The sequence below is a fragment of the Lagopus muta genome, chromosome 4 (assembly GCF_023343835.1).
Source record: "Lagopus muta isolate bLagMut1 chromosome 4, bLagMut1 primary, whole genome shotgun sequence".
Lineage (NCBI taxonomy): Eukaryota > Metazoa > Chordata > Aves > Galliformes > Phasianidae > Lagopus > Lagopus muta.
The window spans coordinates 18,833,375-18,846,600 of NC_064436.1; the positions used below are offsets into that span (position 1 = coordinate 18,833,375).

The window sequence follows — 13,226 nt, forward strand, 5'->3', positions numbered from 1 at the left end:
CTGTTCTATTTCATTTGGAACAAATCCAGCATCTTTTTCATTACTGTTTATTTTTTATCTTTCTCATGAGATCAGCAGGGATATTATTGGAAACAGTAATTCTATAAACGAGCACAGCCAGCTCGTGCATTAAAGTTCTATTTCTAAAGAGACACCCAGGCAGTTTTCAAAGGCTGCTACCACCAGAGCCCTGCTTAGCACTGTGTGATGCAGCTGGGCCTGCAAGAGGGAGTTCAAGGGGCAGGGCAGGAGTAAGAACCATATAGGAATTTCTGGTTCAAGCTAACCTTACAGTTTACAGAAAGAGTAAACACCAGTACGAAATGAGAAAGCCTACTTGCATACCTAAGCTGCAGCAGACATCTACACACAAGGCAGACATGCTAAAGAGATACACAGTTCTTCCCTATCAAAGTAATTTCAGAAATAGTGAGTTGTATGAACATACACATATTCTAAATTCACATGTATTTGTAGCCTTTGTTAGAGCTGCATTAAGGGCAGATTGAAATGTACAGCTATTCCACACAGATGTCCCATAATCTCCCCCCCCCCCAAAGAGTCCCTTATAGTTCATGTTCATTTTTCTTTAACTAGCACATAAATGTAGTCCTGCAGACTGCTTCTACAGAGGACTGACACCACATTCCAGACCCCAATTCTCACTGCAGCCTCCTATCTAGAGAGGTGGGAGTTAAGACTCCTGCCCAGAAACAGATGAGGCAACTCCATAGTTATTATTGCCAGTCAATAATGAAATAATAAAATATGCTAAAGCCAAACACACATGAAATATCAACTCCCAAAGAGATTCTTCAACAGCATAAGCTCAGAGTACTGAACAGCGCTTCACAAAGTAACTCTTCAAGTTTAGAGACGTGCCACTTGTCAGAGAGGGGAGGAGTTCTCAGTTCCCAGGTAGTTTTTGTTTAATCAGTTCACTAGTTCCTCCTTATTACAAAGGGTTTTAGAACAGAGGAAAAATACCACCACCACCAAAACATACCTTACCTTAGAGGTTCACCATTAATAAATCACTATTTTTTGAAGGGCAACCAATCAAGCAGGTAAGCTACAAGGACTGTAAGAGAAGTTTTCTCAGCGCTATTGCCCAAGAATAGCAGCTCAGAAGCACCCCACTATCACAGCCCGGACCGTAGGAAGCAACCGGCAACCACGCATCCAGCTGCTCCACTAACAAGCCGCCCCCAGCGAGCCAGAAGAAGCCGAACCCAAATAAAAGAACACTACTACCCACTGCAAAACAGCGGAGTATTAAGGTAACCACCACCAAGCGCACAAACTTAGAGTTAACTCCAATTAACTCCAGCGCAACTAAGCAAAGCCAGCTACATCTACTCAAAAGCCTCAGAAAAGCCCCCCAAAAGCAAAGCAAACAACACGCTCCAAACTCACCTGCGGCCTCATGCTGCAACCCGGCCGCCCCGCCGCCCGGCCCGGCTTTCAAAGGAGGCGGCAGGCGCCCGCCGAGCCGGCAGCGGGGCGGGGCGGGGCGGTGCTCTGCCCGCAGGTGCTGGGCGGGCTCCGGGCGGGGCTGGGCCGGGCCATGCAAAGCGTGCCGCGGGCAGCCCCCGGTTGGTTGGCTTCAGCTCTTCGTGTGGTTTGTGTGCCTCAAAGATCGCCGTGCTGGCTTTTCTCATTACCCAAATTAACGGAGCAGAGACGCTGCGGTTTTACTAGGGTTTTCAGGAGTTTATACGTTACTGACAACGTCCTTGTGTAATTCTGGGGGGAAAATAAATGCTGAAGCTTTGCTGGAACTCACATTCCCTACTAAAGCATGTAGGAAACTGAAACACTGATTGAAGGTGACAGCGATCTTCTTAGAAGCAAAGCAAGAACAGGCAAAAACAAATAACAAAACCTTTGTGTTCCTTTCTCAGCATTTCAGGTACAAAACCAGAAAAAGCTGTATCAAAAAGTTACACTGTTTTATTTTCTTTTTCCCTTTGGAATCTCCCGTGGTTTTTGTTTGTTATTTTCCTCTTGTTTTGGGTGGGAGCGCTGTTTGCTTTGGGAGTGCTTTTATTGTTCAGACAATCTAAAGTGCCTTAGAAGCTGTGAAATAAAAGGGATGTTTAACGGTCTTTAAACAAGTTCCCCGTACTACTGAAGCCAAAAATTGATTGTCTGTCTAAAAACACGTGCATACCAAATCACTGAATAGAAGATTTTGGTTAGATGTTAGGCAGAAATTCTCTACTCAGAGGACGGTGAGGCGCTGGCACTGCTGCCCAGAGCTGTGGGTCCCCAGTTCCTGGAGGTGCCCAAGGTTGGATGGGCCCTGGGCAGCTTGAGCTGGTGGGGGGCACCCAGCCTACAGCAGAGATTGGGGCTGAATGGTCTGTAAGATCCCCTTTGCCCAAACCATTCTGTGATTCAGAGCACTTTCTGTACACAATATCACTGGCAGAGAATTATAGAATCATAGAATCACAAGGTTGGAGACGACCTGCAAGATCATCTAGTCCAACCATCCTCCCATTACCACAAGCACTAAATCTCATCTTGTAGCTCCTCATCCATCCTCTTGAACACTGCCAGGAACGGTGACTCCACCACCTCCCTGGGCAGCCCATTCAAGTGCCTGATCACTCTCTGAGAGAAAAAGTTCTTCCTTATGTCTAACCTAAACCTCCTCTGGTACAACATGCGGCCATTTCCTCGGGTCCTGTTTGTTGCCTGGGAGAAGGGGCCAAAACCCCTCATCACAACCTCCCTTCAGGAAGCTGTAGAGTACAGTGAGGTCTCCTCTGAGCCTCCTCTTCTCCAGACATAATAAAAGCTTCCCTCATATGAAACAAGCCTTTGGAAAAAACAGTGTGAGCACAGATACCTGGCAAAAGGTATAGAAAGGAAACAGGGTATCAGTGATAAACAGTTCCAGTTTGTCTTCTGTATTTGCAAGTCAGAAGATCAGGATGTTCTGAGGAAACTGTGTCAAGCAGAAACATGGGAAATATTCTCAACCTCTTTAGGAAAAGAAGTGACACTTATGGAAACTATTAGTATGTCAGAAGAAAGACGCCAGGCAGCTGAAAAGGCTTATGAAGGCTCTTTTCTAACATCATTAGAATTTCTGGATATGACATGAAATGCATGAAAACTAAAAGAAGATGGCATAGCTGTAACAATTACCACTTAGTCAACAGGCAATACCATTAGCCCATTTTCTTTGACACTCACCTACTTAATTTTCTCACCATACTTCAGAAGGATTTTCCTATCTAATCTCTCTGACCTCATCTTTCCTGTGTAGCTCTCTTTTTATTTCCTTTAGGGATCTCAGTTGATTTTTCCTAAGCGTAAGGATTTTTATTTATTTCTTTATTTTTGCAGAAGCAGCAGGCCTCTCTGAAGCAGAATAGTTCTGCTAAAGCTTTCACTGCTAGCAGTCGTTCTCTTCAACAAGAACTCTAGAGCATTTTCCTTCCTTCCTCCCTTCCTCCCTTCCACCTTGGTAATGCAAAACAAAAAGCAGTTAAATAAATTCTAATACAAACTAGCAGTAGCTGCATACAGGAGCTGCTAGATAATCTCTTTTTGTCTCCCTGTATGAAGGAGAGTTTCATCTGGGAAAGGAGGAAGAAATGAATGAGAAAGAAGTAAGACTCAAAGGTGAATGAGCAATCCAAAAACACTAAGCTTTACCACACCTCACTGAGGTTTGTATGTGGTGTCATTTTTATCTCGTTGTCTCACATTTTAGGATTCTATTAGTTTGAAGACTTTTTTAGACACAATTATTTTTAAACCTAAGCAGCTGACATTACTGCATGAAGGATAATTGGTCTACTTAAAAAATATGACTGCTGTTGTCACCTGAACGTAAATTCAGAATGGAACATACAGTAAGAAATAGAATACTAGGTTAACCTCCAATCTAATCTGCTGCTCCAGCTCTGATAGCAGGCAATGCAAGAAGCTTCAGAAGTGGCAGAATAAGTACTTGCTTATCTATTCCAGCGGCTTGTCTATTTATCATAGTACTCATTTGTTATTTTCTTTCTGATTAGAACAAACAGAAATGCTTTTTTAAAACTTTTAAATAAGAAGGTCAAGCAACCAACAAATTGGACTTACTCCAGTTATACATTGAATAAAAAAAAATTGCTGCTCTTAGTGCAGTTTTTTTGAGTGCAGTGTGATGTTCCTCAAATACGTAATGCCTTAACACAAGCCCAAACCTATTCCTCTGATAATTTAAAAATACTGGAGGATACACAAATAATCTCAAATGAAATCTCTCCACTGTCCTGGGCAGGGCTGTAAAATTAAATCTGAAAGCCAAGTGGTGGCTGAAGACATTTTGACAGATATCCTTCAAGACAGTGAGTAAGTCATGAACCATGGAGATATGAACAAGTGAAAGACGGCTGACTCATAGATCAGTCTGAATTTCAAATATGACACACTTCTTTTGATATTCTGTGTATTAGCAGGCCTTTAATGTGTATTCTTTTTTAAAGGATTCAAAAGATGCATGAGCTTGGTGAAAAAATGCATGAAAATATTTGTTCCACTGTATTTGAAATGTATCAGAAGTAATTCTGAGCTCTCTTACGTGACAGCAAAATGACCTCTTTTTACTTATGGAAAGCCATGCCCAAGAAATTTGGCAGAAAGGCCCCAGCTGAGAAACAGTTGATAGATGGATGACTTTTTAGATTGAAAAAAACATTTCCTGACAAGTCTCTATGCCAGTTTGTACGTATCATCACACAGATGTGACTGTAAGGTTTACAATGGGCATGAAGCCAAAGTAAAGGGATCTGGGAAGTGGTATGTCCTGCCAAATGTACATTTGCTGTAGTTAAAGAATGTTCTAATGTGTCTTTTCCTTTGATTAATATTTTTTCATTGATTTGGAGGAGAATGCAGAAAGGGTGACTCATAACACAGAGGGAAGGGTTCTTCCTATCATCTGGTGAGATAAAGATGAATAGTAAATGAGCTTAAGAGTTGCAAATCTTAGAAGAGGTGAGGAGGCTGACAATTTTCTATGATACATCTCAATGGAAAACACCATAGCATAACCTTGATTTTGATACTGCAAATTTATATGTAGGCAGACCTTTGGGGTGTTCTCATTGTTAAAAGGGAAAATGGTTCATTCTCTTATGAATTAATCGTAAGGAGTTGTAGCTGTTGCACACACCAGGAAAGGCAGTATAAGGTATGATGGCAATCGAAGAGTATTCTACAGGCTGAAGCTGATGGGACTCTCGTATCTAGTCTGAATAGGATCAATACTGATTAATTATGTTCTGAGCTGAATTGGCATTACGCCAGTTCAGATATAGGCATAAAACATATGAAAGTATAAAACATTTACAGGATGATCAGCTTTGAAGAAGGAACTATATTGGAATCAGAAATATGAGGATTCTTGGATTCCTCTCATATTATGAAGAAAGATAAAGTGTATTATGCTTTTACTCAAGAGTAGTGCTCCTTTCTGACTCAGCAATAACTGAGTGACTTACAGAAACGCTGCCAACCAGCAACTGCTAGGAGGAAGCATTGGCATCTAACGGCCTGACAATTATATACCTGGTAAGTTACTGATCAAGTGTTATCAATGAGAATAAGCAGCATTTTGACATGTTACCCTGAATCAAAATCAGACTCTTTTTCATATACCATACAGGTATTAAGAGTTTAAGCATTAAAGAAAGTTTTATAGTTTTCATGTTTTCAAACCTGCTGGAAGGGTTAACGTGTAATGGATGCTCAGTTAATTATTACAAGAATTTAGTAATTTGTAAGATAATATTCAGTATTTTTATAATCTATATGCATCCGTACTTTATTTAGAAAAGTATAGGGTGCCTAGAATAAATCTTTTAATAACAATTATTACAATGTTATAATAATAATGAGAATAAATAATTATTTGAATAAATCATATTACTGTTGGGGAATGGCTGTGTGCGTGCTTGCAAAGATGCAAGGCAGATCAGTATGGTACACAAAAACATGAGAACAATCTTAGAATCAGAAGGTAATGGAAAAATCCTTTTAACATGACCATATTATAACGTTGTTCCAAGAACGCCACAGAAGGAAAGAAAGTCATATAAGCCCACAGTGTAATGCTAAACTTCATTAGCCTGCCAAAAGAACTTTAAAAAATAACCAACCAACCAACAAAAAAAAAAAAACCACAAAAAACCAACAACAAAAAACCCACCCAACAACTGTATATTCTATTGGGAACACTGTAAATCTAGTGTTTATCCTGGGGTTTTTAAATAGAATACTGGAGTTCTATTATCAGCTCCATACTGATGTTGGGCAAATTGCTTCTAACTATATTTTTGGAGTGTTTTTTGACAATGTATCTATAAGGGACCTGAGATCAGCCTTCTCCATCAAAGCTTTTCAGAGTTTGGGATTGTATTTGAAATCCGCACATAATTTCTACATATATTTGAAAAGCCTTTATTTTTCTCCCCATTTCTCCATCCATTTGTCAGATAATTTTGAGATCCTCACATGAAAATGGAAACCTGACTGTATGTCTGCACTTCTATTACTGAACATGGGTGAAAAGTTACAGTTGTCCATATATATTTATTGACTTCCCAGGGTTTTGCATGACTGTTTGCTAAATAGGCAGTTGGCCTTATATCCTAAGCACTAATGGATATATACTTTTGCCTTATTTGTGGTCACCTTTATCTTTTCATAGAAATTATCTGTGCAAGATAAACTGTGAGGACCTCTTCATGTTTCAACAATAAATTGCATGCCGTTTAGAAAAAAATAGGTTATCTTAATATTCCTCCTACTAAATACAAATAACATCAGTGGTGGTAATGAGAAAAATATAGACTAACATTATTTAACTATTTAAATATTTCATGGATTTCTATTTGGGAAAAAAAAAAAAAAAAAAAAGTATTGTAGAAGTGTTGTGTGTTTCCTTTATTTTTATTGACAGAAGCACTAAAAAAGCAAAGACTCACCTTGCTAATGACCCCTGGTTTTGGCAAGATAGTAAGTATAGGGAGAAGAGAATATCTGTTCTTACCATAAACAGGAAAAGAGGCTTTGTAACAGCAGCATTTGCTAGCACCTCTAAAATTAACTCTGGGTCAAGCTTTCCACAATGAATGCCTTTTTTAGAGTTAATACAGAGCAGCTGAGCCTATAAACACATTAAAAAAGTATATTTCAAACAAGTTAGTCTGGGAACTAACTTTTAAAATAGTACATGTGGAAACATAAACATAAATTTATACTGAGCATTCATTTCTTATTATAAATTGTTGCCTATTTCCATCTCTTCCTCGAATTGAAATATAAGGTAATTTAGTACACAGATAAATAACTGTAAAAATCACAACAAAGCTTATGCTGGAGGCACTCCTGGAGATCATGCAGTTCAACTCTTTGTTGAAACAGAATTAAATTTAAAGCTCTATCAGGTTGCTTAGGACTGTCCAGCCAATTTTTGGATAGCTCTAATGATGTAGATAAGCATTTTTAATCCATAATTTTTTTGGTCAAGAAGTTCCAGCGCTCAATCACCTAAAAGGGACTTTTTTTTTTTTCATTTTTATCTATCTGGTATTTCCCTCTTCTAACTACCTCACAATTTCTGTTATATAACATAAAAATACTGTCAGGTACTTAAAGCTGAGAAAACAGCTCTGGCAAACATCTTTGATATTTTATAATGGTTATGATTTCTTATCAAAGATGAAACTCTTTGTTTGAATTCCATGGTTTGTTGAAGTGGTCACACATCAAACAACAGGATAAAGTGTTAGTACATGGAATCAACTGGATCAGTGGTCCAAGGTAAACCATATGCTGAGGGGAGACCTTACTGCTCTCTTCCAATACCTGAAAGGTGCTTACAGCAAGAGCAGGGTTGGTCTCTTCTCATTGGTGACAGTATGAGGGGAAATGGCCTCAAGGTGCACCAGGGTAAGTTAAAGTTGGACATCAGGAAAAACTTCTTTGCAGAAAGGGATGTGAAGAACTGGAATGGGCTCCCAGGGAGGTGGTTGAGTCACCATCCCTGGATACATTTAAAAACTGTTTGGATGTGGTGCTCAGGGACATGACTTAATGGAGGGTTGTTAGGATAGCATGGTTAGGTTGTGGTTGGACTTGATCATCTTTAAGGTTTTTTCCAACCTGAGCAATTCTATGGAAAAGAAAAAAAATGACACGTACATACAAAGCTAGCTGTGCACAATTTGTGTATAATTTGCACAGAGGTAGCACAGGTAGAGAAAGTCAATTTAACTTCTAAAATTGTTTAGTTTTAACAGTTATTCTATACATTATAATTGTGATCAGTGAGAAAACTTGTGGGGCTTTGTCAAATTTTCTCAAATTTTGTCAACTCCTGAAGATGTTCTCATCTCTGAAAAGCAGATGCAAGGGTAAAAGCCATTTTATTCTGAAGAACTGTCATTTTGTACCCTCAACTAAATTTGACATCACAGTTCCCAGGATGGCAAATAGAGATTCTTGTGATTTAGCACACTGCAGCAGTAGAGATATTTTATACATTTTTTAGTAGCTCAAGCAAAATATAAAGAGCTTCTTGAAGGTCTATCAGACAACAGTGGCATTAACTGAAGACTTTCCTAGTCTTCTGTATTCTGTATTCTAAAATATTTACAATTGTAAGAGTAAAAAAAAGAAGTAGGATTCTTTATTTTGTCGTGGCACCTCAGAAGACACGCTTTCTGCTTTGCAGTTAGAATAGGAATTTCCAATGGGAATTTCTGTGGTACACACACTGCTCTTGGTCAGTGAGCCATTTCAAAATCATGATAATCCAACCCAGGGACAAGAGCTGGTATTGCCAGTGGTGGCCTACCTTTACTGCTGCTACATGCACAGCTTGTGGTACCTCGGAGCTCCTAGCACTGAAGAAGTAGTTAAGTAATCCCTTCCAAAGCCACGCACTTTTCTGCCAACATTACAAATGAAACTAAAGCATCCAAGGTGAACAGAAGTGAGGTTGTTTTGTTTTCAATTTTCATTCTGCTATATGCTGTAGAAATGAGAAAAGGTAAAATGGAAGGATATTTTTGAATTTTAAAGGAAAAATTACAAGTTAAACACAGCAATAGACCATAGCAGTGACTATGTTTTAGGACCTTGTACAGGAGGATGTAAGTCATTCCAATATTACATAGAAGTATACACCCCCAGAGGGGTATGTAGCTAACACTGGTTTTAATACGGAAAATAAAATGCACTAGAAAATCTCTGAGGAACAGAGGAGATAGAGAAATATGGTTTAGAATACAGAGAGCTGCCAGGGTCAAATGAAGTGTAGATGCATATAACAACAATGGCCAGACCTATGAAGGCTTCGTATTATATTCCAGATAGCCACGTATTGGACATTATCCAAACCAATTACCCTGAGTATAAATGCTCTGTTAATTCATCACTGAAAACAAGCTTGTAAATGAACTAGTAAAACCTGCCAGACTTGGAAGTTTGGCGAAATTTTGTTTAGATTATAAAGTAAATAAATCTAACTTCTAAATATTTATTGTCTCCAAACTAAAGGAAGCTTAAAATACATCTATTTTATGCTATTTTTAGAACCAGGCAAATCTTGGCTCTGACAGTACCTTGTGTCAGTGGGTGGCAAACTCTGCTTATACGTATTTGAGGAAAAAATGTATAATATACCCAGCATTCACTGCTTACATGTACTTTCAGAAGATGTTGCTCTTTATAGCAACTAACCACTTTCACTTGTTCCTGTCCACTTCTTGTGTTTAACCAACTAGATTCCAAATAGATACTAATTGAATTTTCAGGCTATAAACTGAAGCACTGCTATGCTCTAGGTTCCCTTCAATCCCGTTATGTAAATTGCCCCCATTGTATAACTCAATTCTCAATTGTGGAACCTTCTGATCAGATCCAAGCCATTCTGGACAGAGCAAACTATCATCAGTCATACTAATATTGATTTCCAAAGCCCAGTTGTAACAGTATGGAGACCAAACTGTGCATTTTGCAGAGCTTAGATGTTCTTGAGCAAATGCATTTCTATGACTTTGTCTGACAAAAACCACAGAGCCAAATGAGTATAGGCCATCTAAATAACAGTATTTCCTAATGTCTGTGCATAATAAGTACCTAAAAGCATAAATATGATAAAATATGTATCAAACGAAATGCTACTACCACCATTTTGGAAACACAGGTTCTAACTATTAGCGTTAGTCCTTATTTCAATTTGCCTTATTTTTCCCCAGCAGAAACTTCCAGCAGTTAGAAATAAACCCTGAGAAGAGAATGGTTATTATTGTTACCCATGCTGAGCACTGAAAAGTAACAGGGATATCTGACTTTGTAATTAGGAGGAAGATAAAAGAAAGCTAAGAAACACTACTAGCTATTGAATAGCTCATATGATTTAAAGAAAATAATTTGTATTGAATTGGTACATGTATTTCAGATTTGTTGTGTAAAAAGAACAGCATAGATTTTGCAGTAGCAGGCATATACAGTGGTATGTTTTATATTTGTATCGATCCTTTGTGGCATATCATAAAAGAAGCCTGTAAATTATTCATATCTAAAACAAATTAGATGCTAGAAAAAAAAAGCTTTCCTGAAATCAATTTTAAGGGCAGCAGAATTGTAAAGTCAGCTGACTTAGCTAGAGCTGTTTCTAACAATCCTTTAGTTGCTAATAATACCTCAATCACCTCCTTAAATCTACCCTCAGACACCGAAGGTAAAGGCACTGGTGCAGTCAGCTTAAGTGACAGGCCTCAGAATGCACTTCAATGGGATATCTGTTTGCCCTCAAAGCATTAGCCTGCTTACACTTTTCCAAAGCAGGAAACAAACCCATGTAGATATTAAATGACCATCCCTAGATGTTTCAAACTAGCACACACTGGTCACATGTATGTTGCCCTGAGCTGAGGCTGCATTACAAAGCAACTCTGTGAAGTGATCCAGGTTTGCAGTTTTCTAGAGGAATGGCATCTGGCCTTCCGTGAACATTTTGAAGCACTCCTGGCAAAGCCCCTCTTCTTGGGCTCCTCAGTGTAGTAGTACTGAAACGAAAAGAAGTTTGTAAAGTGATCATCTGAATAATTAGATGAATACATAAACACTTTATTTATAGAAAACATGTATACAGAGGAAGCAGCAATACTGTTTGGATGATGATAATGATTATACCAGAGTATATGGAAAAGTACTGACAGTTCAAAGCTGGGCAGAAGCAGCTGTTAGTCTTACACTTTTGATTAAGAGATTACCACACACACACTCAAAAGCAGAATAGAGATTTTCATTTCCTTTTTTTGCCAGTTCATGAGAGCATCTGGGCCCGCTCCACAGCACTGAGCAGCTGACAGGTATAGCAACACTCTTAGGCCAAGCTCTTTCTGAGTGCCACGTGTGCTGGCTGGGTACTGTTGCAGCACTAGAACTCTGCCAACAAGTTGTCCAAATATTTACTTACTTTCACAGGCACATCTTACAGCTGACACTGAACTGTATGCTGCCATAGCTACACTACTTTCAGTAGCTGAGCTAGTTCATTTGAATGCAGCTCTCGTTTCTATTTAAAACAACAGAGAAATAACTTTACAAATCTACAACATCTATGGCTTGAGCTGCCATTGACTTACCATTTTTTTTTTGTTTGCATACCATAACATAAAATATTGAAATAGTAGGCTACATATATCAACAAGGAAAAACACCTTACATGTAACACACTATTACTCTATGATGACTGTGGAGGCATTACATGCTAAGCCATAAAACAGCTGGATTTCAAACTGTTTCTCGAGATGCCTCATCAACATTAACTCCTCAGGGAATACTCAAGGCATTCCAAGATTTTGACCCATGCTTTGAACTTAGTTTTCTTAGTATTGGAACTTAGCATCTATCAGTAAAACCTATTTGGATTTAGGTTTTTTTTTATATTTGTTGTTAAGAATTGCTCCTGCTCTAGAATTGCCTTTCCTACATTTAACACATTACAGATCACATTACTACAAGTAAAGATGTGCTATTGAATGAGTAAACTGACTACATTCTTAAAAATGGAATTCGATTTAGATTCATTTTCAGTTTGCTGAAATCTGTACCATTCTGCACTAAACCTAGATATATTTATTCACCCTCTATTTCAGTGAAGTGTGTCCAGAAAGACACATAAAAGGGGAGGAGACCAATAAATTATGTCTTACAAAATACAATACAAAACCCACTGTTTCTCAGTTGCCCCCATCCATCTTGCTTTGTATTTAAATCATTCCATTTTTATCATAAAAATAGATCAACATTATACAAATAACAATAGTCTATAATTTGATCTAAATATTCTATTGCAGCTTTCCCTTGACTTGTCTTTTCAGTACAATGTCCTCTACATACTTAGATATATTTGTTGTTGTTTATTATAAAAAATCAAGATACAAAAACACATTCAAGAAGATAACTCTTAAAGATTAAGTTACTCTTACAGTTACGCTCCAGACTGGTTAAGAGATGCATACAAAGATATAAGATGAAATCCCTTTTTACTGACTTAAGTTTTAAAACATCAACACTTACTGTATATCATGTAACTTTCTTTAGCCAGTTTGAAAAGAGAAAATAAGAAAATCCACAAAAAGCAACTTCGATAAATCATTTACCTTCTCCTTACAGTCAAAGACACAGACTAGACAGCCATCTTAATTGTGATACATAATCTGCTAAAATTAAACAAAGTTGAGCAAACTTTATTACATAGAACTGGATTCTCTAAAGAACAATTTAGTAGATTATTTTCTGCATCCTGAAAGAAACAGTGAGTTAAAGCTTGAAGTTAAAATAATCTGACCTTGAAGTTAGCAGACAGTAATAAACAAATTCTCACTCCAAATTTAGTTGATTTTCTTCTACCTAATCCATAGAACTCACAAAATCGTTAGTACTGAAAAAAGGTTTCTGATCAAGATTACCATCAGTAATGCTTTCAGAAAAACCAGTAAAAGCAATTCTCTTAACTGTTCTTAAAATTGAGCAGTTTTTGCATATACACACCCCCCATAACATGTTAGTTGAGAATGACGATGTATAATTGACAAACATACAGAGAAGTTAGACAGATCTTTAAAGAGCATATAACTAGACTATCACACTAGAAAGGACTAATTGGAAAAGAATGGAAAAACTTACCCACATTCTGGGCC

General features: G+C 37.9%; 1 protein-coding gene across 2 annotated transcripts in view; it reads right to left on the reverse strand.

The window, feature by feature from the left end:
* Window positions 1–1,514, reverse strand: part of SGMS2 (sphingomyelin synthase 2) — a 34,786-nt gene extending 33,272 nt beyond the window's left edge. Inside the window, exon 1 of one of the 2 annotated variants that reach the window (XM_048942082.1) lies at window positions 1,417–1,514. The gene's annotated coding sequence lies outside the window, so the exon portion shown is untranslated. Of the gene's footprint in view, window positions 1–1,011; window positions 1,036–1,416 lie in introns of those variants that run through there. The other variant, XM_048942085.1, reaches the window with a different exon arrangement.
* Between the last annotated feature and the right edge of the window lie 11,712 nt (window positions 1,515–13,226).